Source organism: Lemur catta, chromosome 22 (genome assembly GCF_020740605.2).
Source record: "Lemur catta isolate mLemCat1 chromosome 22, mLemCat1.pri, whole genome shotgun sequence".
In the NCBI taxonomy this organism is placed as follows: domain Eukaryota; kingdom Metazoa; phylum Chordata; class Mammalia; order Primates; family Lemuridae; genus Lemur; species Lemur catta.
In genome coordinates, this window is record NC_059149.1 from 21754101 (window position 1) to 21778549 (window position 24449).

A 24449-nucleotide genomic window follows, 5' to 3' on the forward strand; every position below is an offset into this window, starting at 1 on the left:
GTGATTGGCTCTTAGCTACCTATTTTAAAACAGTTGGTGGTTACCATTTTGCCTTGGGCAGCCTGGTCGCCGGATGCCTGGCTATCCTCCAGGGCACTGGCTGTCCAGGCAAAAGAAGGAAAACAGGAATAAAAATCGAATCTTCACGTTCTTGTCTGTTGACAAAGGCAAGGCTCTCCCCCCCCCCGCCCCACCCCCCCAGTGCATTGGGGAAAAGAATTCTGTCTTTGGTTCTTTAAGGAAGCCAATTTCATGAATATTTAATAACAGCAATAGTATCAATGATATTAACAGAATCCTTTCCAAACACTTTGGAGTCTGCAGAGTTTCCACTGAACAGCCACAGCCGTCTCGACTTCAACTTGTCCAAACGGAGCTGTTTTCTTTGCTGTTCCCTGACCTACTAATAGTCACAGTCTTCCATCCTGGTGTTCAAGCCAGAAACCTTGGAGTCACACCAGACTCCATACCACTCTCCATATCTAGATAATCTCCCAATGAAGTCAACTCATTCTCCAATTTTTACAATTTATCCATTTTCCCCCATTCACAATACCAATCCTTTAATCCAAGCCAACGTGTCGAGTCTTGGGGGAAGGTAAGGCCTGGCCTTTCCCCTGTGGAAGCTGAAAAGCCCAGGCTTGTGCTCCTAGGACCCCGGGCAATTGGATGTTCCCATATGGGACCTGGAATTTGGAGTAAGGGCTGCAAAGAAACAGGGACAGTGTGGCGTTGACTCCAGTGGTTGTGTCGGCTGTGGCGGCAACATCTTGCTTCACACTGCAATGTTCTAGCCAGCAGTGGTGTTGGCAGCATCCAAACCCACCCATCACTTTGAGCAGCTGTAGCTGGGGTCTGGCCTCCTTACCCCCTTGGCTCCTATCCATTTGCCGTGTCGATTCTGCGACCTGCCTGGCAGCATTGCAATAACTATTTTTGTTTAAGTTAACTGGAGTGGTTTCTGTTGCTCGCCGTCAAGGACCCTGGCTAGAACATGCTCCTGCATAGCAAGCCCCTACTGTGTGCAGGGCATTGACCAGGATGCTGTGCAGACAAAATGGAAGTGCATGTAGCCTCAGGGCTCTCTGAGCTCATGAGTGCTTGTTACTACTGTCCGGAACATAGTCAGGCTATGCCTATTTGGACTTCCCACTAATTTAGCCTCACCTCCTCCCGGGCTAGTCAGAATCAGAGAAGACTCAGCGACACAAGCATTTAAAACACTTAGAGCAGAAGGAAGTTTATTTACAGAGAAGATTTTAAAAGGACTGGCTCATTGAGTAAAAATTGTGACAAATATTTAGAGGGGAAAAAAAACCTAACAGGATCTCCAAGGTTACCAAGATGATGGTCTATTCCTGGTGGACAAACAGCGATTTTCTCATATGAGCATCAGATTTCCCCAGATCATGACAAATCTTTGGATACCAGGTTTGAAAATTCAGCATTCGAGCTGTTCTTGTTAGGGAGTCAGTAACTCACAGGAAGGTTCGAGGCTTCCTTTATTTTTGAAACTAGAGCGAGACAGGAAAACCCTGGATTTTTTAATTGTTATGTATGTATGTAGAATGGATTCTTGTTATTCATGGTGGTTCTGTTCTGTAAAGTTATCTCGAGCACTGAATTAGCGAATACTGACCTATCGCTCCTAGGGGAAGCACAGAGTTAGGTTCCTGTGAGCTTCTGGTCACAACATTTTCATCAACCAATCAATACATGACCTTGTTTTATGTGTGCTTCTGTTTCAAGACACCTTATTTAATTTGTATTGTTGATTCATTGCCATTGAACTCAAGGCCAACAATGCTATTATTCATGCCTGAATGAAGCCCGACTAATACATGTATTTTCTTTATAAAGCACATCACAGCTTTCTTGTGCTTGGGAACACTAGACAGCGATTCAGCACTACACTTGAGGGCCATTTTAAATAGTGAACTTGCCAATAAAAAGCACAAAAATGCAAAAAATGTGGCATAAGTAGACCACAAAAAGGACATTTGTTGAGAACATGAGGGCCGAAACAAGGAGGCAGAGTGTTGGTTACATTGTTGGACCTCAGCTGGGAACAGGCATGTCAGTGACTCAAGTTTTTGCCACTCTGTGCATGTCCAAGAAGTGCTTTGGGTATTGATTTTGGAGTTACAGATAAATTTTAGGGAGCACAGAATCCATGAATAATGAGGACTGACTATATGCATGTATGTATGTGTGTAGTTTAGCTTAGCTAAGCATGCAAAGAACTTTTTATTCTCCCTTATGGTGGGGTGTGAAAAAGGGTAAACGAGTTCAGACTAGGGGAGGTGTGTATAGTGTTCCGTATGGCTGAAGGTCAGGGTGCCAGCTTTGCTTCCACGCTGTAGGCACTTACTGGGACACAATGGCCATTCCCTAGGGCAGTGGTTCTCAAGGTGAGGGCCCCGGGCTCTGGGTCCCCAGAACCATTCAGATGGCCCAAGAGATCAAAGCTGTTTCCTTAGTACTGAGATGTTATTTCCCTTTTCCCTCCCATTCCCCCGTGTGTGTGGAGTGGGGATTCTTGGAGGCTGTGGATAGATGATGATGCCTTTGCTCTGCTCAACCAAAGATTATCTCATAAACATAAACGTGCTGTTGAAGTCCTCAATCCTTTGTTTTGAGACCAGAATGATGCGTACTCCCTGCTGTAGGGGAAAGCCCTCTTGAGGTCACTTGTAAGATGGGTCTGTCCCTCACTCACCCTCACCGCAACCTCTAGCGGTGTCCAGACCTCCTGCCGTCATCCTGCCCTGGCATACCATGACCTGCAACCTTTCCCCCCTGACCTCTTAGTCTTCATATTGTGGCACCTTGTGCTCCCATGGACCCTGTTGGGACATGTCCCCAGTGGCTTGTTGCCTTTGGTTTTCCCTGGGCCCCTGCCACAGCTGCAGGACAGAGAGAGTTACCCACCCTGACCTTCCTCTCTGGCCCTCTGACACACGGGTCGCCCAAGCCTTGCAGGGCGGCCACTTCAGCACAGCCCTAACCAATTAGGCCGTGTCCCTTCCTCCCCGGCGCTCCCTCTTCCTATTTCCTCTCCTGTCTCTCCTCGTTCTCACTTGGCTTTATCCAGCTAGGCAGCCCGGCGGATTTGTATCAATAAGAAGCAATCAGGAGCAGCTATAATACTCGCAATCAATATGTAATTGCATCAGGGTGATTCCATTACCTCGGGCCTCCATGCGCTGATTACCGCCGAGGCCTCGCGGTTCCAGTAGCCACTTCTTGGCTCTGCTGGAGGCTTCGGTGGAGAAGCGTGGGGGGTGGCTACCAGGCTGAGACCGGGGAGCCCACCCCAGGCCTGGGCAGTTGCAGGGCTGTCGGGGCCCAAGGTCAGGGTCAGACACCAAGAAGTCAGACACAAGCATGAGAGTCTGATGGGCTGATAGAGGTGACTCCAGACTAGAGCCTAGATGGGGACAGTATGGAGAGGTTTTCTTAGACAGAGGTCTCTGCCCCTACGGGTCCCCATACCACCTTAATTGACATTTAATTAGTACTGTGCTTTTCAGTGCAGGCAGGGCCTCACACCAGCCCTGTGGCTAATCGTGCCATCCTTACCATACAGGTAAGTAAGTGGGATCCCAGAGATCAAGGGCTCAGTGTCACTCACCTTGGAAGCAGAGAAGCCATGACTCAAACTCAAGATTGAAGTTAAAGTTTGACTTCCAAGTTGCACTCAAGGTTTAGTGTGCTTCCTGCTAGACCCAGAAAAACAAACAAACCAAACTCTCACTGCTTTGCTAGAGCACTTCCACACACCCCGTTTCACTGGGTTTCTCAGCAATCTTATGAGAAAGGCAGTGCAGGATACTATGCCCATTTGACAGGTAGGAAGAGTGAGGTTCAGATTAGGGTGTCAGGGGTCCCGGGCATGTTGCAAACACAGAGCCCGAGCCGCAGGGAATCGGGATGGAATTCAATGACCGTACATGAAGTATAAGGTAGGAACATGGTTTTCAGCAGAGCCAGAAGAGCAGGAGCTACTACAAGGCACCAGCGGGGGAGCTGGGTTATCAGGAAATCCGAGTTCAGCTGAGTCTTTGGAGCACTGAGCCAACGTAGGGTAGCGTGACTCTGCTACCTACTGACGTGTGATCTTGGGCTGGTTACTTGTCATCTATCTCTGTTCCTCAGTTTCCTCATCTACAAAAAAAAAAAATAGGACAGTGGGAATAATGACAGTACAAGCTTCATCAGAGTGCTTTGAGGATTTATTTTGTATGTCGAGCAGTTGGAGCAGTGACAAGCTTCATAGTTATTGTTGGGTAATCACGAGTGTTATTAAATTGAGTGACACTTAAAGGGTCACCAACTGAATACATAGTTGGCTGCCAGTGCTGAGCAGGGATTCATCTGGGAGCTAAGTAGCTCTGTAGGTGGACTGAGGGGCATTCGAAACCAAGGGACTAGGCGGGTCTGAATGAAAGAAGTGGAACAACTATCGTCCCATTTCACGGGATAATTTATCAAGGCCTGGGGAGGTTAACGTGAGTCTGAGATGGCACAGCTAGTTAGTGGAAGACCCGGGGCCACCTGTCAGTGCTCCAGCTCCTTGTCAGAGCTTCTCCTGTCAGCTCCTCCCCAGCCCTCTCGACTCATCACTGACCCTGTGCAGAGGCGACCTTGATCAGCAATGAGGGCTGCCCATCTGATCTTCAGTTGTATCTTGTAGGGCATCCTGTCCAGGACTTCGCTGGTGGTTAGGCGACATCCTCATTACATTCTGGCTTGTGTTTGTGTCACAGGCACCCGTCACCATGTCACCTTGGCACCCTTGATCACATATTTAGCTGTCAGATCCGCAAGCTCAGGGGCTGACAGTTTGCCATTTTTACAGAACACACCATTCTTCATGGCGAGTCTCTGATCCTGACCTCAATCTTTCCTCTCTTCTCTGCGTTTCTACACCTGGAGGTGTCTCTATCTGCAGCCAGTCCCGTTCCTCCTGCCCCCCGTCCCCTCCTCACGTGGAGGGAGAGATGCAAGACCCAGGAGGAAGCTCTTTGGCTGTAACGAGGGTGGAGAGGGACGAGGTGCCTCGCCCCTGGGAAGCTGGACAGGGCAGAGCTGGGCAGCGTGGTGGTGGTCACAGAAGGTGTGCAAAGAGGGGACTGAGAGGCGGCTGACAATGGCTGGGAGAGGGGCTGGGGCAGCAGACAGGCAGTGGCCGGCCCCACTTCTTGCACGCTCCAGCTTGGTGGAACTCGGGGGATGCCTCTCGTCAGGGGCTGTCCTAACATCTGAGACAGGAGAAATTCCCACAATTCCTTTTCCCAAGAAAGAAATAAAACCAAGGGGAGCCAGTCCTGACAACTGCACCCAGGCAGACATGGTTTGATTGTTGGGTTGTTTCCTAAACTCATTTGCTCACTCGGTCCATTCATTCATTCATGCAAACATGTCTGTATGGTGATTAATAAAGTAGCTATTTAGCCTCTAGAAACAGAAAAAATGATTTTGGCTTCACTTACAAGGTTAAAATGGAGATTGGAAAACCTTAACGGTGGGGGGTTAACCCGGATTTTGCTAGCGTCTTCCCTGTAAGTCTCTTTCTTGCTACATGATGGGTCAGATGCAGGACGACCCTGCCTGGTGCCACAGGAGCAGCACGTGCAGAGACTCGGTGAGGGCTGGCTTTGCTTGGCTCACAGGGACGTGCACTGGGAGCCAGGGAGCCACGCCACTCCTCTCTGCGGAGTTTTCAGGAGGACACTGTTGGGGGAGATCCCCTTGGTTATCTGCTGAGACCCAGGGAACCATCCACTTCACCAGTCGGGGGCCCCGGGACGTTGGGGAAGATGCTGTGTACATGTCTTGTAGCTACATATCTAAGAAGAGGCTTCTACAGATGCCCAAGTGTCAACAGGCTGCTGCGTCGCCTTTAATCAGTGCAGAGTTTGTGCTTCTCTGTTCAGGAGACCAGCGTGTGCTATGACATGACTTGTGTCAGAGGGTTCTTGATCTCTCTCTAAGCTCAGGCTGTGTGCTGCTCCGCTGAGTACTGACAGGACGTGAGAGAGGGGGCCTCACCATCTGGCGTTTGTGTTGAACTCTCTGCAACCCTACTCAGCCCGAGAATGTGCGAGGCCAAGGTCAAACCCCACACGTCCTTCCTGGTAGTCACCGCCAGTCTGGGTGGTTCAGGTCCTGTTCAGAAATGAAGTCACAGAAGGGAAAAATGTTAAAAAGGACCCAAGAAGTAAAGCAAGAGAAATAGAAACTATAAGGAGGAAAACAGGTTGAGATGAAAGCTGATTGAAAAGAAAATGGCTAAAATATAAATAAAATTCGAGGCTACCTAAACACAATAGAATAAATAAAATTCATATGGAAGGTGGTAAAGGCGGGAGTTCACACTGCGAAAACTCAAGTCTTTGATGAGAAGAACAAATTCTCCTCATCCTCAGAGGGAAAAGAATGAAGAGATGAAAGCAATGAGAAGATAATAGAAATGGAGAAGAGAGAAGATCCAATCTAGGAATCATAGGTATTGCTGAGGAATAATCCGGAGCAATTTATATAGAAAAAACCCACAAAGTCAAAATGGAAGAAAATATATATTGCCAAATGGCCTAAATATGCAGGCACAATAAATTTAAAGAGAACTACATCAACACATGTCTTGGCTAAATTTTTGAATTTTAAAGTATTATAAACACCCTGGAAAAAAATAGAAACAGATATGTGAATATATAGTTAAAAATTAAAATGTCCTCCAGCTTCTCAAGGGCAAATATTCAAAGACAATAAGGAAAAATCTATGGCACAGACAGGGATCTGTACTCATCAAACCATGTCATTTTCCTTCTGGAAACTCAGGAAAACAAAGCTTCCAAGTCTCCTAGCATATAAATGGGCTGTGTGAGCAGTTCTTTCTCATAAACTGTGGGCAGAAGCCACATATGCCACTTGCGGCCTGGCCTCTAAAGTCTGCTCTGAGGTCTGCTATGTGCTTCCTTTCACTTTCTCTGCTCATTGGTCAGCCAGATGCAGAGGACAAATCCCACTGCTGGGTATCTACCCAAAGGAAAAGAAGTCATTTTATCAAAAAGACACCTGTACTCCAATGTTTAACACAGCACAATTCACAATTGCAAAGATGTGGAATCAACCTAAGTGCCCATCAATTCATGAGTGGGTAAAGGAAATGTCACGTATGTATGTCATGGAGTACCACTCAGCTATAAAAAGGAATGAAATAATGTCTTTTGCTGCAACTTGGGTGGAATTGGAGACCATTATCCTAAGTGAAGTATCTCAGGAATGGAAAAGCAAATACCACATGCACTCTATAGGAACTGGGAGCTAAACAATGGGCACACGTGGGCACAAAGAGATGTAAAGGACATGGGAAAACAAAAAGGCGGAAGGGTGGGAGTAAAAAGGTACATATCGGGTACAATGAACACTATTTTGGTGACGAGAACACTAAAAGCCCCAACTTACACCTTATACAAGGTATCCATCTAACAAAGACATCCGTACCCCTTTAATATTTTGAAATTAAAAAAATGGAAAGAGCCTGGATTTCTGAGTCATCATTGCCTCTGAATCCCCAGATTGACTCCGACAAGTTAAGCCACTGTCATTCTGAGGTTCTTTGTTATAGCGTTTAGCCTGCCTTGATATAAAGGGTGATGGAGTTTTGAAGAAAAACAATCATGATTCAAGTATTTGCAACAGGGAGGTGTGAACACAAGAGAAGCATAATTTCAGAAATATTAAGAGCTCATAATATAGAACAGGCTTATTTCCATCCTGAACAAAAGCACTTAAGAATATATTCCAGTTGATAGAGACATGCAAGAATGAAGAACGTTAAGCATGAGGAGGTTATCAAAGAAAATGCGTGGGTGATAAGCACTGAGATCACTCAAGCATGGAGTAAAATCTAAATAATTCTTGTTAACGTGGCTCTAAAGCAGAATGGAAAGTAAAAAATTATCCTTAAAGGTGAAAAAAAAATCTCACAAATCTGGCTCTAATACCACATTTTATTTCAGGAATGGGGTGAGGGAAAAGTAGAAAGTTCAAAACTTATTTTCTAAAACTTAAAAGAATCGCTAAAAGAGTTTAAAATGTTATCTACCATCCAAACTATAAGAAGAAAAAAGAGTCCAAGAAAATAATTTATGGTCTCTTTAGCAAATAGAAATTTAAAAAAGAAATAAAAGTAGAAGACAAAAATAAGTCAAGAAAATATGAAAAAGTGAGGAAGTCCCGTGCAAAAATAATAAAATGAAGTGATGGTGTTAAGTCTACATGTATAATTTATGACAATAAATAAAAGTATCAACTCTTCCATTAAAAAGCAGAGACTTTCAGATTAGGTCAAATACAAATGTCAACTATATGCTGTTTACAAGATATATATCTAATCTACAATGATTGACAGGGAAAGATTAAAAATAAAAGACTGGGTGAAAGATACCAGGAAAAGACATACAAAATGCAGTAGTGACAATATTAATATAACAACAATAGAATTTGAAGTAGAAAGAGATTTATGTAATATTGATGAAACATAAAATACAGAATAAAAATGTAGCAGCCATAAACCAAATAGTAGGTGATAGCAAATAACTGAATATCAAATATTTAAAGAAAAAGCATTAGAAAAGATAAGAAGAAAATTTAAAAAAGGTATATGTGGAGGGATGACAACATATTTTTTCTCAGAATGTGGCAGATGAGATAGGTAAAAAATGAATTAGGGAGTAGGATACATGGACAATGGGAATTAATAACTTATTTAACAAAAATACATAACAAAATTTAACCCTATGAACATATCATAAACCTTCCTTTTAACTATTCTTAGTGAAAAAAATTAAAAGAAAAATCTCACTAAATACTGTAAATCAGTATTTATGTAAAACATATTCACTGACCACAAATAAATTAATGAATAGATAATAATAACAAAGGTTTTAAATAAGGTAGACCTGAGATCTTAGAAACTAAAAACTGTTTACTTAATAATTGTTGGGTCAAAGAAAAAATATAGACTATTTATAAAGTAACAAAAATGAGAATAGTTTATGTAGAAGCTTATGGGGTAAAGTCAAAGCCATACAAAAGGGCAAATTCATAGGCTAAATGCTTTTATTATTAAATTAGAAGTAAAATTAAATATTTAATTAAAATACTTTAATAAGCAGCACAAAGAAACATAAAACAAGAAAAGAAAAAAACAAAGGAATAATTCTTGAATTAGAATAGCAGTGGGAAGGCCTAGACAGTCTAATAGGAAAAAGGAGAAAAATATACAAAATTAGATATTAGAGAGTGAATATAGCTACAGATACTAAAAATATAACATGTTACATGATATTATCATATAGTATTCTAAACTAGTTTTTAAAAATTTTGATTGCAGGACATGATTTTTTTTTAATCAAACTCATATTCTTTGAAGAAATTGTAAGGAAAAATATTGCTAAAGAATTACCTTTCAAAAAATGCTTTTGATTTAATTTAATTCGGTTGATCAAATTTGAAGAAGTATATAATTTGTAGGAGGAAAGTAACCATTTCTAACCACAAATGAAGATGAAAAACTTTCAAAATTATTTTATGAGACCAACATAATCCTAATAATGAAACAAAAATAAATAATACTTTAATTTCCTTTATGAAATAGAAATAACAATGCTTAAATTAAATGCCATCAAACCACACCCAGCACTATTAAGAAAAGAATACTATACCATATGCAATTAGGCATTATCTCAAGAATGCAAGAATAATTTAATGTTAGGAATTCCATTAATACAATCCAGGGATAAGAGAGGCAGAGAAAATTTCAGTCTGTTCCCTAAAGACATTTGATAAAATAATATAAGTTCAAAAAATTTCTTGGTAAAAATTTAATAACAAATTACTATAATAAGATCATTTATTTCAAATTAATAGTTCAATATTATACACGATGGTGAAATACAAAAGGAATTTCCATTAAAGTTGGAACAGCATAAGTATACCACAATACCACTGTCATCTAACAATGTTCTGTACATTCTAGCAACACAACAATAAAGAATGGATTAAACTGCACTATGTTATAGCTATTAATATAAAGTAAAATACTATGCGGCATTGGTTCTCAAGTGAGGCAATTTTGTCCCCTATGGGAAATTTGACAATGTCTGGAGATGTTTGGGGTTGTAAAGATGAGGGTGCTACTGGCACCTAGTTCACAGAGGCTAGAGACAATGCCTAGGTACTTAGAGTGCCCAGGGCAGTCGCCGTAACCAAGGCTGCCCACTGATTGGCCCTCTTGAACAGCCATAAACATCTCAAATTCAACTTGTCCAAAACTGAGCTCTTACTATATGCCAGGTACTATACTAAATACTTAATTTACTCTTATTTAATCCTCACAAAACCTCTATAATTGGAGTACTATCATTATACTCTTTTTACATATGAGGTCATTGAGCCATGGTGACATTTGTATAACTTGTTCAAGGTCACATAGACATTAATGATAGAGATAAGATTTGAACCCAGGCAGTCCAGCTCCTTTCTTTTTCTATGATGCTAGCCTGCTGACATTAAGTGACTAAAGTAGGATTCAAACTTATACATACACACATACATGCAGGCACCCAAATACACACAAACACAAGCACACCACGATCCATACCAATTTCATAAAACACTATACATATTTAAATACATATAAAAATAAATGTCTCTTAGTTGTTAGCAGTAATCTTCTGTGGTGGAATTTCTGAAGTGTTTTAATGAACATGTGTTATTTTGTCATCAGATAAAACAAAAAGCCAATAAGCCATATAAAAGGATCAATGGAGCTAAATGTATTTTAGTATTCTGTTATAAAAATTGCAAAGTCTACATTGCCTCTACATTGATCTGCAGCAGAACAAACCTCGCCATTCAAGTATACGCACCAGAATCCCTTCCAGGGAAGAAATCCTGGCTAAAACTGGTTTCGATAAAAAGAAATGAGTCGGCTCATGTAACTGCGAAGTCTGGCTAAAGAGTTTTGTTAGCTTCAGGCAAGGCTTGATCTTGCAGCTCAAAATGTTTGACCTACACCTAGTTTCTCTCTCCATTTCTTGACTCTGTTTCGTTAGTGCTGGCTCCATTGTGAGTAGGCTCTTCTCTCTCTCTCGTATCCAGCAGGGAAGAGTGAGTCTTTTCCCCAGCATTCCTAGCAACAATGTAGATGTTTACTCTGATTAGACCACCATAGGTCCCGTGGATGCTCTGATTGGCCTTGGTCTTGGGTCTCACTTCTGGAACCAGGAGTGAACTCAATGTCCCTGGTGTCCTATCATTTCCCAAACAGAGGATGGGGCCACTAGAAATCGAGAAACTTCCATTTATTGGGAAATGATTGGTGAAGATTGAACCAACCCAGGTCCACAACTTCATGGGAGGGGGGGAATAGAACTCCACTAAATGTCTACTTGTGTACATTTGTTATGTGATATTATAGACCGTATGTCCACTGTGTTCAGGGAAAGGAGAGGTCACTGCAGGATGGATCAATAAGGGAAGGTTTCCTGGTAGGGGTGGAAGGAGAGGAAGTCCTTCAAGGACAGATCTGAGTTGGATAGGCAGACAGGGAAGACCGGGTCTGGGTGCGCAAGAGTAGCATGGCAAGACCAGGCTGTGTGCAGGGGGCCCGCATGTATGGAAACCAGAGAGGCAGTGACAAGGAAGCTGAGGGGTGAGGAAAGGGGTTGGCACGGGAGATCTGCTTGTTTAAATCTTGGTTCTGCAACTCCTAATCTCCAAATGGAGAAGAGTCCTCGCGCGAAGACTTTGTGTGAAGGGCCTTCGTCTGCTAGCTATCAGTATTTTGTATTGCAAAGCTGCTTTATTCTTCTAGCCTCATCTTCCACATCTGCCAAATGGACACAATAGCATAATCACACGATTGACATGCTGATCAGATAAGATTACGTCCCTTAGAGTCCTCTGTGAACTGTAATTAGGAGACGTGTGTAGGAATGAGCCCAGGACTATGATAGAGTGTAACCGGGAACTAGGAGCAGACTCAGGTTTTAAAAGGGAGAGGAGTCACTGGGTCCCCTCCTACTGCCACATGCACTGCCCTGCCTTCCTGAGGCCTGGAAGACCTCCCTGTTTCCCCATGACATGTCTGACTCGCATGCCCATTCGCGTGGGGCTGTGGGGACGAGACCGAGACTCTGGACTGCAGCAGAGCCCACAGGCTGCAGGGCAGGGGGGCCGCGAGAAGCAGTGTTCTGAGAAGGGGCGGGCGGAGGTGCCTGGGGAAGAGACAGAATGACTTCTTGGGTTGAGTCTGCCAGAGACCATAAAAACCTCAATGTATGAAATTAGCTTGATTCTGTAAAATAGTTACATCAAGGCGGCTGTCAGGAAATCAATAGCACGCTGTAATTATGTCCATAAACATGCCAAGGAAGCCAGAGAGGTCAGAGGCAAAGGAAGGGGGCGGCGGCTGCACGGCCTTTGAAGACATGACTCATGACGCTCGTGGGCGGCAGAGCCACCCAGAGGGGCAGCTCCCCGCTTCGGCCACTGACTAATCCAGGGAGGAGGAAATTCAATTTGGCAAGCATTTATTGAGCACTTACTTCAGTCCAGTGCTGGGGCAGAGGCGGTGGGCTAGACACGGGGTGGGTGGGCTAACCCTCATGGACTATCCAAGTCCTACTTTGCAGGGCGGGAAGTTACTGGAATTGACATGGGGTTAACAAATATGGACTTTTGGGGGAACAAGAAGAGAGGCCACGCTGACACTTCCTCGTGTTTGGATTTACAAGCACAGCTGATAGTGCTCCTGGCGACTGTGGCTGCAGTTCCAGTAGCTGATACACGACCCATTTATACTCAAAACCGCTTCCTTTAAAATTCAAACACTGTAGTCTTTGGACAGGGAGGAAAGAAACTCACAATTTCCCAGTAGTTAACAGCTCTATGCTTTACCTATATTATTTCTTCTTCTCAAAAATACTACCAGTTGGAAATTTTTATTCCCATTTTATAGATCCAAAAACTGAGGCTCAGGATGCTGGAGTGATATTTGCAATATCATATTGATGCTCAGTGGGAATTTATGTAGGATTCATGCCTTAGTCTGAATTGCTTTAATGTATTTGTCACAGTGGTGATTAGGCCAAGCTCCTGGCTGATATGGAATTTGCTCAGAAAATTAGAATGTTGGAAGTGGAGGTGTTTGTGTGTGGGCTGGGATTGTGCAAGAGGGTAAATTCTAGCAGAGTAGACAGAGGAGACGGGCTGGCAGGTCTGGGTGACCCTTGGGGTGAATTGACTGGACAGAGGCAGGAAACATGGCAGGGGGAGGAGAGAGCTTAGTGGTAGGTGGGTGTGACAGTGGTACTAGCGCCCTCCAGCCCGGCCGGAAGGAAAGGTCTCAGGACAGCATCATTGGGGTGACTTCGGCCAACCAGCCTGTGCCTGGTGAGTCTTTTCCCACAGCCAAGTGGTGGCCCCTAGAGCATTCCAGGTGAGAATTCTTTTCCACAATTTCTCGCGAAATGTGTATGGTTTCCCAAATCCTGAGAAACATCAGTTGAGAAACAGGGAAAATGGTAAAAAGTATTAAAAGTCTCCTATGAGCATTAAAGTTTAACAATCAACATAGAGATATTACTGCTTTGAAAGAATCTGCTGACATAAAGTAGAAAACATGAACAGGAAATGCTGACCCCAGGAATTGAAGGTTGAGGTCATAGTGTCCAGGAACCCGGACAGGAGCAGGTAGGAGAGCTGTGGTCAAAGTCTGATCAGGTGTTTATAGTCTTTGCCATGTGATAAGAGCATATTCATTGCCCTGTTTGCTGCTAACAGTGTCTTTATTGCAGATAAAATAAATATTAGTAAGCTTACACAAGTGGAATGCTTTATACAAATTCTGTGGGTGGTGTTACAGGAAATAATAAGTTTTGGAAGCGAAATAAGTCATTAAACTGGCAATTTCAGTATGTGATTATGTGTGGTGCTGTTAGAAGCCCTTGCTAAGAGATGTGCAAGTTATTTTATTCCATTACTACCCAAAATGTTTATGGCTTAAATATTTGCTGTATGTTACACTACAGTTATTTGCAAATACTTTAACGGAGAAATACAAAGAGAAGATGCAAATGCTGTTGTGGAAATACCGCAACATTACAGCAGAGACTGATTTAAAAATCTGAATTAGCAAAAGCCATAACGCATTTGAAGACAAAACCAAAATCAGATCAAGCAGGCAAAATGTTTTAGCCACAAAAAAAGGAAATGAGCATCTATAAAGCATCGTGGGCCCTAATGCCAACTGAAGTTACTTTTGGACACAAACTTACCAATCTGAAAAAACATCAATGTGAAACAAAAGAAATTTTCTGCCTGGAATATTTGTCACACACAAAAAAATGATTGAAACTTTTGGGTAGGGCAATTAATGCTTTGTCCTAAAATTTTATTTTGAGAATGATAGCATTTTTAATATTAAATATTATGTTATTTAATATTAATTTTAATTTTCGAACAATTTTTATTTGGCATCTATTTTCTGCTAATCTCTCTTCATGTTTTTGCTTATCAAACATCTCTATTAGGGAGAGATCATTTTTACGTGTTGAAGTATATAATCTTCAATTTCATTGAATTACATAATCTTGAAGTATATCCTTATTGCAGTATATAATCTTGTCATATTTTTATAACAATAAACCATGCATTTATGATGTTTTTAATAACAAAACTTCTGCGATAATCCTATGACTGAAAAACAATTCAGTTTATTATTATAGTCACTCATTATTATTTTAAAATACATGAATAAAGTATCATGAAAAATATGGAATAACTTGCGATTTGGGGGGCTCCCACGAATTACCATGAAGGACAAGGAGGACAAGGGACACCTACACTTGTCATGTTCTTCTCCTGGGGCTGGCCCTGACTCAAAGCAACCCTCACACTGCTGTATCAGAAAGCAGACAGGCGAAGGGAAGGACTGGATAAAACAAGAGCTGCGACTGGGGAAAATATTTACCATTAAAAAGAACAACTCTGGCAGGGCATTTAGGACTTGGTAAGTCCCTAAGGTGTGCCCCACCTTAGGGACAGTTGCTGCAGCTCCTACAGTCAACATGTGCCCATTTCACTTTCTTGCTCAACTTCACGACCCAACTTGGGGCACCCTGGGCTCAATCCTGGCCTGAAGTGCTGGGTGAAGGGACATTTCTGTGTCCCCTTCCTCCTGCCATTTCTGCCACACCCTGGCAACTGAGTGTCCTTCTTGCCCCCTTTTGGTTTGGGTTCCTGCTCTGAGAAGCTCTGATCTTTTAGAAACGTAAGCCAAAGCTTGTCGGGCTTAATTGCAACAAGACTTTTCTTAACCAGGTACCCGATAGGATTAATAATAGCTGATAGGGCGCATAGGCGTTAATGGCTGATGGCGTTACAAAGCTTAGCTGTTATCTTCCTGTAAAACTGATAACAGCTTAACTGTGGTGCTGCTGGGGGAGGTGTCTGCTCCTCTCTGGTGACTCTGGAGGGATCTAAGCCTCCCCTTTCCCTTCTGAGAACTGGGTGTAAGTGGCAGACACCGTTAGTTGCCTACGCAGGAGCTGTTCCGCCTGGTGCAACCCAGACTTTAGTCAAGTACCGGTGTGGCGGGGGGGGGGGGTGCTGCACGGACCCCTGCCTTCTCCAGGGAAAAATGCTGGTCAGATCAGGACCCTCAGCCTAATCTCATTTCTCTAACCAGGGCTGAATAGGCATGGACATGTGACCCCATTGTGGCTCATGAACAGCAAGGGGAAGTTTACTGGGAAGTGTTGAAACCTGTTTTCTTTAGTCTCAAAAATTGGGAGACACTTTGTTTTCCTTGTGATTCAGGTATGTGAGGAGGAAACACCTGGAGCTGCCAAGTGTAGCCATTCTGTGACCCAGAGGGGAGCTGCCAACTGGCCAAGGATGCAGCGCAGAAAGAAGGAAAGAGCTTGGGGTCTGGGTGGCCTCTTGGTGTGACTTTATGGGCAACCTGGAGCTGCTCCATCTCTATCTCGAGACTTCCTCCTGTCTGCTGCACTTGGCCGTGCATAGCATCTCAGACGCAGATATCCCTTGCTCTCCTGTAAGATGAGTTTTGTGGTGAAACATGTGGAAGGACTTTTGAAAGGTTAAAAACTCTATAAATTGAAGCCACTTATTTTTACCCCCAAATACACACGTCGAATCAAATGGTGCAAACTTATGCCTTACAATTGGTTAGACGGGGAAAAATCGGGAGGCAGGAGGTTTTACCAAGGTCTCTCAATTCACGCCCCATAGCCAGCCACCTGCTTTGCCCAGTTATGAGGCTGACTCAACACTCGTTGGAAACAGGGTGCAGTAAGGGCAGGTATCTTGTATTGGTTGCCTGGAGACTGGGTTTTAGGTTTATCTCTGCAAATCATGAGCTGTGAGACCCCAGACAAGTTGAACAACCTCTCTGAGCCACATATGCCTCGTCTGGGACGTGGAGAGTATATTCCTCTTTCCTTCAGGGGCCTTTCCGGGATTGAATGAGAGACAGGAAAGTGATGGTGATGATGATGTCAACGATGATGGTGACAAAGATGAGTTTGCTCCATCCGGCCATCAGTACAGTTCTAAAAATAATGGAAACTGGGGAGGGCAGGTGGACAGAGGAAGGTCACAGAACAGGTGGGGAATCTGTGAGCCCTGAGGTCTGAGTTGAACCAGGAGGTCGATTTCAATGCAGGTAGAAGAGCATTCAGAGAAACATGGGTTGCGTCTCCTTAATGCAGACGCTGTGAGTCCCCCGGGGAGTGGGACCTGTGCCTTCCTTATGTACTTTGATCTGACACACTCAGAAGAGTTTCAGTTCAAATGGATTTTTTCTCATCACACAAATCCAGGCCATGTGGGAATGCAATTCTGAGCCTCCCTTTCCTGGGACTGTCTGTGTGCCCCATGCAGCCAAGCCCTGAGCTCCCTCAGAGCGTCTTATTTTAGTGCATTCTATGTGAACACCCAGATGTCACGATTCTTTCCTTACTAATGTACCTCTTTCCACAAAATCAGTGCGTTTCTTTAAGTACATAAATTAAAATTTGGTAAATTGAGTCATGTTGTAAATGCAGCAGGAGAGCCGGCCAGCTGCAGGAATCCCGTGGTGACTTCTTGGGTACATCAGCTGAGTGGGTGAAGAATAAAGGCTGGAGTGTGGCTGAATCAGATCCTTCAGTGTAGAGCGGGCTATCTGTCTGAAATATTTTCCTCCATTTCTCCTTCATGATGCTTCCCTCACCAGTCCATGTGTTCTGTGCATACGCACATTGGTTCCTCATCGTGCTGGATGTGGCCACATCCTAACCTGGTGAACTCCTACTTAAACATCAAGGCCCATTTCAATTGTCCCCTCCTTCCAACTCCCCTCCAGATCTTCCCTGCTTTCTCTTCAGATTTCCTTGACTATTTCATTATTAATGAATTGTTTGGTTGATCTCAATCTCCAGATAATTTTAAGTATGTTTTCACCGCAGCACTTACCAAATTTTTAGAGGTATTGGTTTACTTATCTGTCTCCATTCATTAGAATATGAGTTTCCTAAGGGCAGGGACCCTGTCTTGAATATCTCTGTTATTACCTGCACTGGCACAATACCCTGAATGCATAAAAAGTAATCAATAAACATTTGTTGAATTAAATTGAATTTGTAAATTAGACTTGCTTAAGAGAGAGCACACCCTGTATTCATTTCACAAAAGGACTCTTGGCTATATAAATTATTTCACTAAAGAATCTCTTGAAAGGGTGAGCCCTCTGGGTGTATATGCAAAAGAACGCAGTTTCAAATAGGCCACACTCCCAACATGGAGTCCATTTCCTGCTTAAAGTGGGACAGGCCCACATTCACATCCTCGGTCTGCAATCAACAGCTTGTTCACATGTGACGTTGATAGTTCATAGAGTGACAGTTGTTTCCTTCAGCTCTTCAGGCTTAGAGGAGAATCCCTGGGAGGCCCCCAGGGAACTGCCTGGGCTTCTGACACAACCCTGCACTCTGCCAAAGTCATGGGGAGGCAGCGTGAAGGCCGGTTCTCTCAGGGAGCAGCACATGTCCAGGTCCCCATCCCTCTGCCTTTGTAACGGCCCATTTCAGTTCCACCCAGGAATCACCTGTCTGTCATCACCCGTTAAAGGTGTTTGTAAGGAACTGCAAAATATTGAGGCTGATGGTTTGGGGCACTAACATCGCTATTAATATTGATATCCCTTGTAACACCAGCTTCGCAGTAATAGCGCTTCTCTCGGGCTCCTCAGACCTTGTCCTTTTCTCCACTTTTATGACTCCTAGTCTTGCCCTGCAGCTTGCTTTTAAGGATTCAAAGAAGTTATTGATCACACAATAAAAGGGAGTAAGAAATCAAACCTGGCCTTTACTAGGCTATAGTATGGTGTGTGCTCGAATGGGCCGTCTCTAAATGCTAGAGATGGCTTTCTTCTGTGACCAAGGTGAGCGTGGCAGATTTTCAATCACTCATTTATCCCTGGGAATTTCTTGAATGCCTCCTCTTCCTCAGGCACTGTGGGAGGTGCTGGGGACCCAGAGGAGGAGATCTAGGGTCCTTCCTGTAAGGTTTTTGGATGGTAGGTGCCAGAGAAAGAAAGACAGAGTTGAAAGAGTTAAGCAAAGAGGCTTTATTGGAGCACTCCAAGGTGAGGGTAACAGGTCCCAAGGGAGGGACCCGGGCGAGGTTCCCGGGCCCCGGGAGAAACCAGGGACTCGGGAAGTCGCAGTCGTCTGGGACTGAGGCAAGGGTATTTATATGTGGTGAGGGGCATAAGTGGAGGGGGCTTTTTCTGGGAACGGCGGCAGGTGCTGTTTTGGGCCCAGTGTCTAGGTCACAGAAAGCAGGATGTGGCTGCGCCCGGGCTGGGGTGTTCAGCTGGCAATGACAGGATGTAACTCTGAGGCAGGCTTTTGCCTGACACCACAGAGAGTAATCTGCCTTTAGCAGAGTTGCTCTTTTTTTATTGGGGAGGGGGTTCCCACTGCCAGCCTTACATTCCAGCCTTTTGGTGATAATGGGGTGCTGGGGTCTTTCTGGCTACTTCCTGCTGATGAGGGTCGTAGTTAGGGGTAGAGGCTGGAGTGGTCTGGAGGAGGGGTAACCGGTAGGGGAAAGTAGGGGTGTAACAGTAGCTGATTTACTGTGACCCGAGAGAGTTCTTGCATGTGGCATTGGAGGAACTGTAAGAGACAGGGAGTAAAGAGAAAAATTAGGCAAATGATTATGATGGGTTTTATCGGGAGCAATAGCCAGGTGGCTAGTGGGGTTGTCCAGGAGTTTAACAGCCATAGGTGTTGTTAGAATGACTGCATGGGGTCCTGACCACCGTGGCTCTAAGGGCTTTGGATGAAGAGTTTTTAGAAGTATTGAGTCGCCGGGCTGTATACCCGTGTGAGAGATGTCAGAGTCAGTCTCCAGTGGCTGAGGCAGGTATCTGTCTGTGTGGGCACGAAGAAGTTGCCTGAGGAGAGACAGATATGGGAGATAGGAGGCCAGAGACGGGGGTTGAGTTGGAAGGTGGTGGTTGATGAGAAAATGGCGAGAACGCTGTCACGCTCCTCTGGAGTGTAGCGAGGTTGGAGGGAAGGAATGGAAAGGAAAAGAAGAGGAGCCAACCGGACTAGCAGCATGGCAGTGAGTTATTATAAACACATATTTGGAGTCTGTGTAAATATTTATAATCTTGTCTCTGGCTAAGTGTAAGGCTGGGGTGAGAGTAATGAGTTCTGCCTTTTGGGAGGTGGTGCCCTCCGGAAGACAGGAGGCTTTTATTACCTGAGAGGCAGAGACGATGCCATAGGCTGTCCAGCATTTGTTGTCCTCACCTGTGACCAAGCTGTCATTAATAAAGAAAGTTAAGTCTGTCATAGGGAGTGCCTTGTCTGACAGATCAGGTCTAGGGCATCTCTGAGCAGGAGTGTGAGGACAGGGTTAGGCAGGGGATGGGAAGTAGAGTGGCAGGGTTTAGGGTTGGGGATTGAGATAAAGTAATGGTGGGATTTTTATAAACAAGAGATGGAATTCCTGTAGTCTAGACGGAGTGAGGAGGGTTAAAGAGTGGTGAGTTAGAAGGTGCTGTAAACGGTGGGTGGAGAAGACATGTAAGTCCTGTCCCAGGGAGAGTTTAAGGGCCTCCCTGGTGAGAGTAGTTGAACTAGTCGATAGGAGTCATTTGACTTTTTCACTGGGAGAATGGGTGTGTGTTATAGGGGGAGCTGGTGGGGATTAAGAGTCCCTCAGGCAGCAGACGTTCAATGATGGGCTTCAGACCTCTGCGGTGGGTCAGGGAGATGGGGAACTGTGGCCGGGAAGGGAAAGATGAAGGATCTTTAAGTTGAATGAGGAACGGGGGGGTGGTGTGGAGCCACTGCTGGGGTGCAGGTGTCCCAGACCTGAGGATTTACCAGATCTGGAGGGAGAGGGTAGGTGGGACTTGGCGAGGTGGGAGAGGCTGTGGGTGGAGATGAAAGGTCTGGAGAGAGAGGAGAAGAAGGGCAGAGGTTTTGGAGGAAAAGTGGAGGGTGGTACCCAGTTTAGTTAACAAGTTTCTTCCTGGTAAAGAAGCAGGACAAGAGGGCATGATAAGGAAGGAGTGAGTGAAAGGCCAGTCTTCAATAAGACAAGTGACCGGACCAGTGGTAAGGGGCTGGCGAGGTTGGCCGTCAATACCCCTGACCGATACCTGGGAAGGAAGGCAGGACAGAGTAGGTAGCCCCCATGTCAACCAAGAAGGACACTGACTTACCTGTTACCTTGATTGTTACCCTGGGCTCAGCGAGGGTGATCAGGGTTACCAAGTCAGGGCTTTTTCAGTCTTCGGCAGCCAAACCCAAGACCATCAATGGCAGGTCTGGGAGTAGAAGGACTGACTCTCCAGACTTCTGTCCCAAGGGGCAGTCACTCTTCCAGTGTCCCTCTTGACCACAGGCTGGACAAGGTCTATGGGGTAGACGTGGCTGCGGGCACCTGTTGGCCCAGTGGCCCTCCTTGCCGCACTTGAAGCAGGTACCTGGTGGAGGTTGGCTGGTCGCCTTGGACGAGGTTGATGGCTGCACCCAAGACTTGGGCTTGCAGGTGTGTCTTTTGTCGAACATGGACGTCCTTTTGGGCCTCTGCCTGCTCATCTCTGGAATTAAAGACTTTCAATGCCACATTCACCAGGTCTTAGACAGGGTTCTGAGGGCCCTACCTCTAGCTTTTTGAGTTTTTTTTTTCTGATATCAGAGGATGACTGGGTAATAAAATGGGTAGCAAGGACAGTACCATCCTGCGGGGGAAGCTGGATCTAGGCAGGTATATTGGACCAGAGCATCTGTGAGGTGGCTTAAGAAAGCTGCCGGGTTTTCATCAGGCCTCTGAGTAATTTCTTTAAGTTTTTCAAAGTTAACAGCACACTGAGCAGCAGCCCGGAGGCCAGCAAGAACACACTGTAGCAGGCGGTCTCGCCGCTTCCTGCCCTCCTGGCCAGCTGGGGTGTCGGGTTGGTACTCCCAGTCCGGCTCTCTGCGAGGGACAGCCTCAGACCCCCTGGCATAGAGTAGTCCGTAAGATGGACTTGATCAGCATGTGCCTGGGCTGCCATCCAGACACATATTTTTCATCAATGGTAAGGGTAGAGGAGAGGATGATAAATATATCATGCCAGGTAAGATCATATGCCTGTGTTACATAGTGGAACTCCTTGGTATAAGCTGTTGGGTCATTGGAAAAGGACCCCATTCGTTTTTTGATCTGAGAGAGGTCGGAAAGAGAGAAAGGAACATGAACATGTACGACTCCCTCAGCGCCTGCCACCTGTCGCAAGGGACAGAGGAGAGACTGGTCCGAGGGGTTTGTGTGAGAGCCAGCATGCCGGCTGACAGGAGATGTCTATGGTGGGTGGGTGTGTGGCGTGGAAGGGTGAGATGGTGGGTTGGGGGTCCAGGATATGGAGGCGGTCGAGCAGGGGGAGAGCTGAGAGACTCAGGGGAGTCGGAGGAGGAAGAGGGAGCCTCCGAAGGAGGCCCCGGTGGGGGACTGGGGGAAGAAGACGTGGAGACAGAAGGCGCAGGTCCCGTGTGCAAGGAGAACCTGCGCCGGGTGTCAAGTTGAGCAGAGAGAAGGGCGGGAGCCAAGTGAGAAGAAAGCCTGAACGTAAGGGATTTCCGACCACTTGCCGTTTCTGTGACAGAAATTGTCTAAATCTTGGAGGATTTTAAAGTCGAAGGTCCCGTGCTCGGGTCAACAGGAGTCATTGTCCAATTTGTGCATCGGCCAGGCCGTGCTGCAGTGAAAGACTAGTCGCTTTGGCCGAATGTCCAAACCCAGACCCTTCAGATTGGCCAGGAGATGCCCGAGGGGAGTCTTAAGGGGAATTTTAGAAATTTGGCTGCCCATGGTGCCAGACTCAGAGGGAAAGAGAGGTTAAACGGCCCGAGTGTAAACCGAGGGGCGTCCCCACACAGAGTGCACTACCGTGACGGCTGTGCCGTGCAGAGGGAGGAGAGAAATCAGGCGTACCCGTATTTCTCAGTCCCCGGAATGGGGGCGTGCCTCTGACGTGGCCCCGCGATTTTTGGAGGGAAACACCAGAATCCCAAAAAGGCAGAGGCCCCAGACAGCTGTCTGAGTCAGGCAACCACAGGGAGGACTCACTGTTGGCGAGAATCTGAAGAAGGACCCTCCGGCAGTCGGCTGCAGCCCCGGTTCAGGCATAGAAACCACCTCTGCCGCCACCTTGAACTTGGACTTCTAGCGTCCAGAACCCTGAAACAATACACATCTGTTGTTGAAGCCCCCTGGTCTTCGGTACATTGTTATGGTGGCCCCGGCAGCCTAACCTAGTAGAGACGTCCACTGCACTGTCCCGACCCCAGGATGGGTTGGGAGTCATGACACCTGGAGGGTGGCTGGAGCCCCTCGGTGGATGAGATTCCAAGAGAGAGGACACTAGTTGGGAAGAGGAGGTGGGAGCACCGCCACTCCCTGAGAACAGCATCTCCCAGGCTACTTTCTCTCCACACCACCTGGCCAAAGGTAAAAACACAAAGTCAAAAGCCGCTTCTGGAGGAAAATAGGCAATTTTAACGTGTTGTGATCGTTCCGATGATTTGTGAGTGGCTCTCTGTTTATAAAGTTCCTCCCCGAACTTTATCACATTCACTCCACACTTGGTGTGGGTGGAGATGCGTTATTGATCAGCCACATTTTATGGACGAGGAAACTTAAATTAGAGGCCTTTCGGCGGCCAAGTCCTCCTCCCTGGCAGGACGGTTGTGGGAACACTTTCTGGCTGGGCACCAGCATGGCTGGGCCTGGGGCCATCAGAGGAGGGTGGGGCAAGCTACCCCTTTCCAAATTCTGCTGCACCTGGCCCTCCCCATGCAGGTGCACCCTGAGCGCCAGTGGAAACTTGAGCCATTATTTGACTACAGTAGCATTTAAAAGCTGACTTGCTCCCTTATTCCATGCAAGGGTGGGATTTTCTTACTGAAACTTCCTTGTTTCAGCAGACTTTCTTTTTCCCAGGCCACCCCTACCCCCAAATGTCCTTTAAGCCCTCCCCTCCCAGGCCTGGTCTTCTGCCCCTGGACCACTCTGCCTTTACCGGCCACCGTTCCAGCCCCACCCTACCTTGTGTCTTGCACCCGGTGACCCCCGGCTCCACGCAAGCTAGCCAGCGGGGTCTTCCTTGGCTCAGTCTTTGCTTACTTTAGAAGGCGGGGAGGGACAGAAACGAATGAAAAACCTCAGCAGCTTCAAGTTCAGATCTGTGTCTCCACTCGCAGAGCGGCTGTCCGTACCCCTGAGATCACCAAAGGCAAATGTAACTTGCCTCCTTGAAAATAAATTTTCTTGGTGGACTACCCAGTCTAGGCTACATGAGGAATTCTGCCTCTATTCTAGGGGCACATCTAGCTAATGTCTCCCCACTCTTTGAGAAATAATAACCTTGACCTTGTCGTGCTCAAGGCACATGCTCCTTTTACCCTGGCCTGGGGTGCACGACAAAATGCTCTTGGATCAGCTCTGGGAACGAATGGTGCCACGTGCGAAGTTGCTGCTGACCTCCAGATTTCCCTCCTGACAGTGGGGGAGGAGCTTCCAGAGTCCCCCAGCCCCCAAGTGCGCCTTTTCCAATAGAGCACTTTCTGCAGTGAGCTGCACAGTGAACTCCTGGGGGAGTGGGGCTCAGATGTCACCAGGTACAACCCCTTCGTTTCACACATGAGGGATCCAAGGCCCAGACTGGGGAAGAAAGAGTGACCGGCACTGTGCTGGGCTCTTCGGGTGCAGCAGCACGCTGGGAGTGGCAGGGGGTACAGATGTGCAGCCCTGCGTCTCAGCCAGGCTGGTCCCACTGAGCACACTGTGTTCTCCTCTGGGCATGC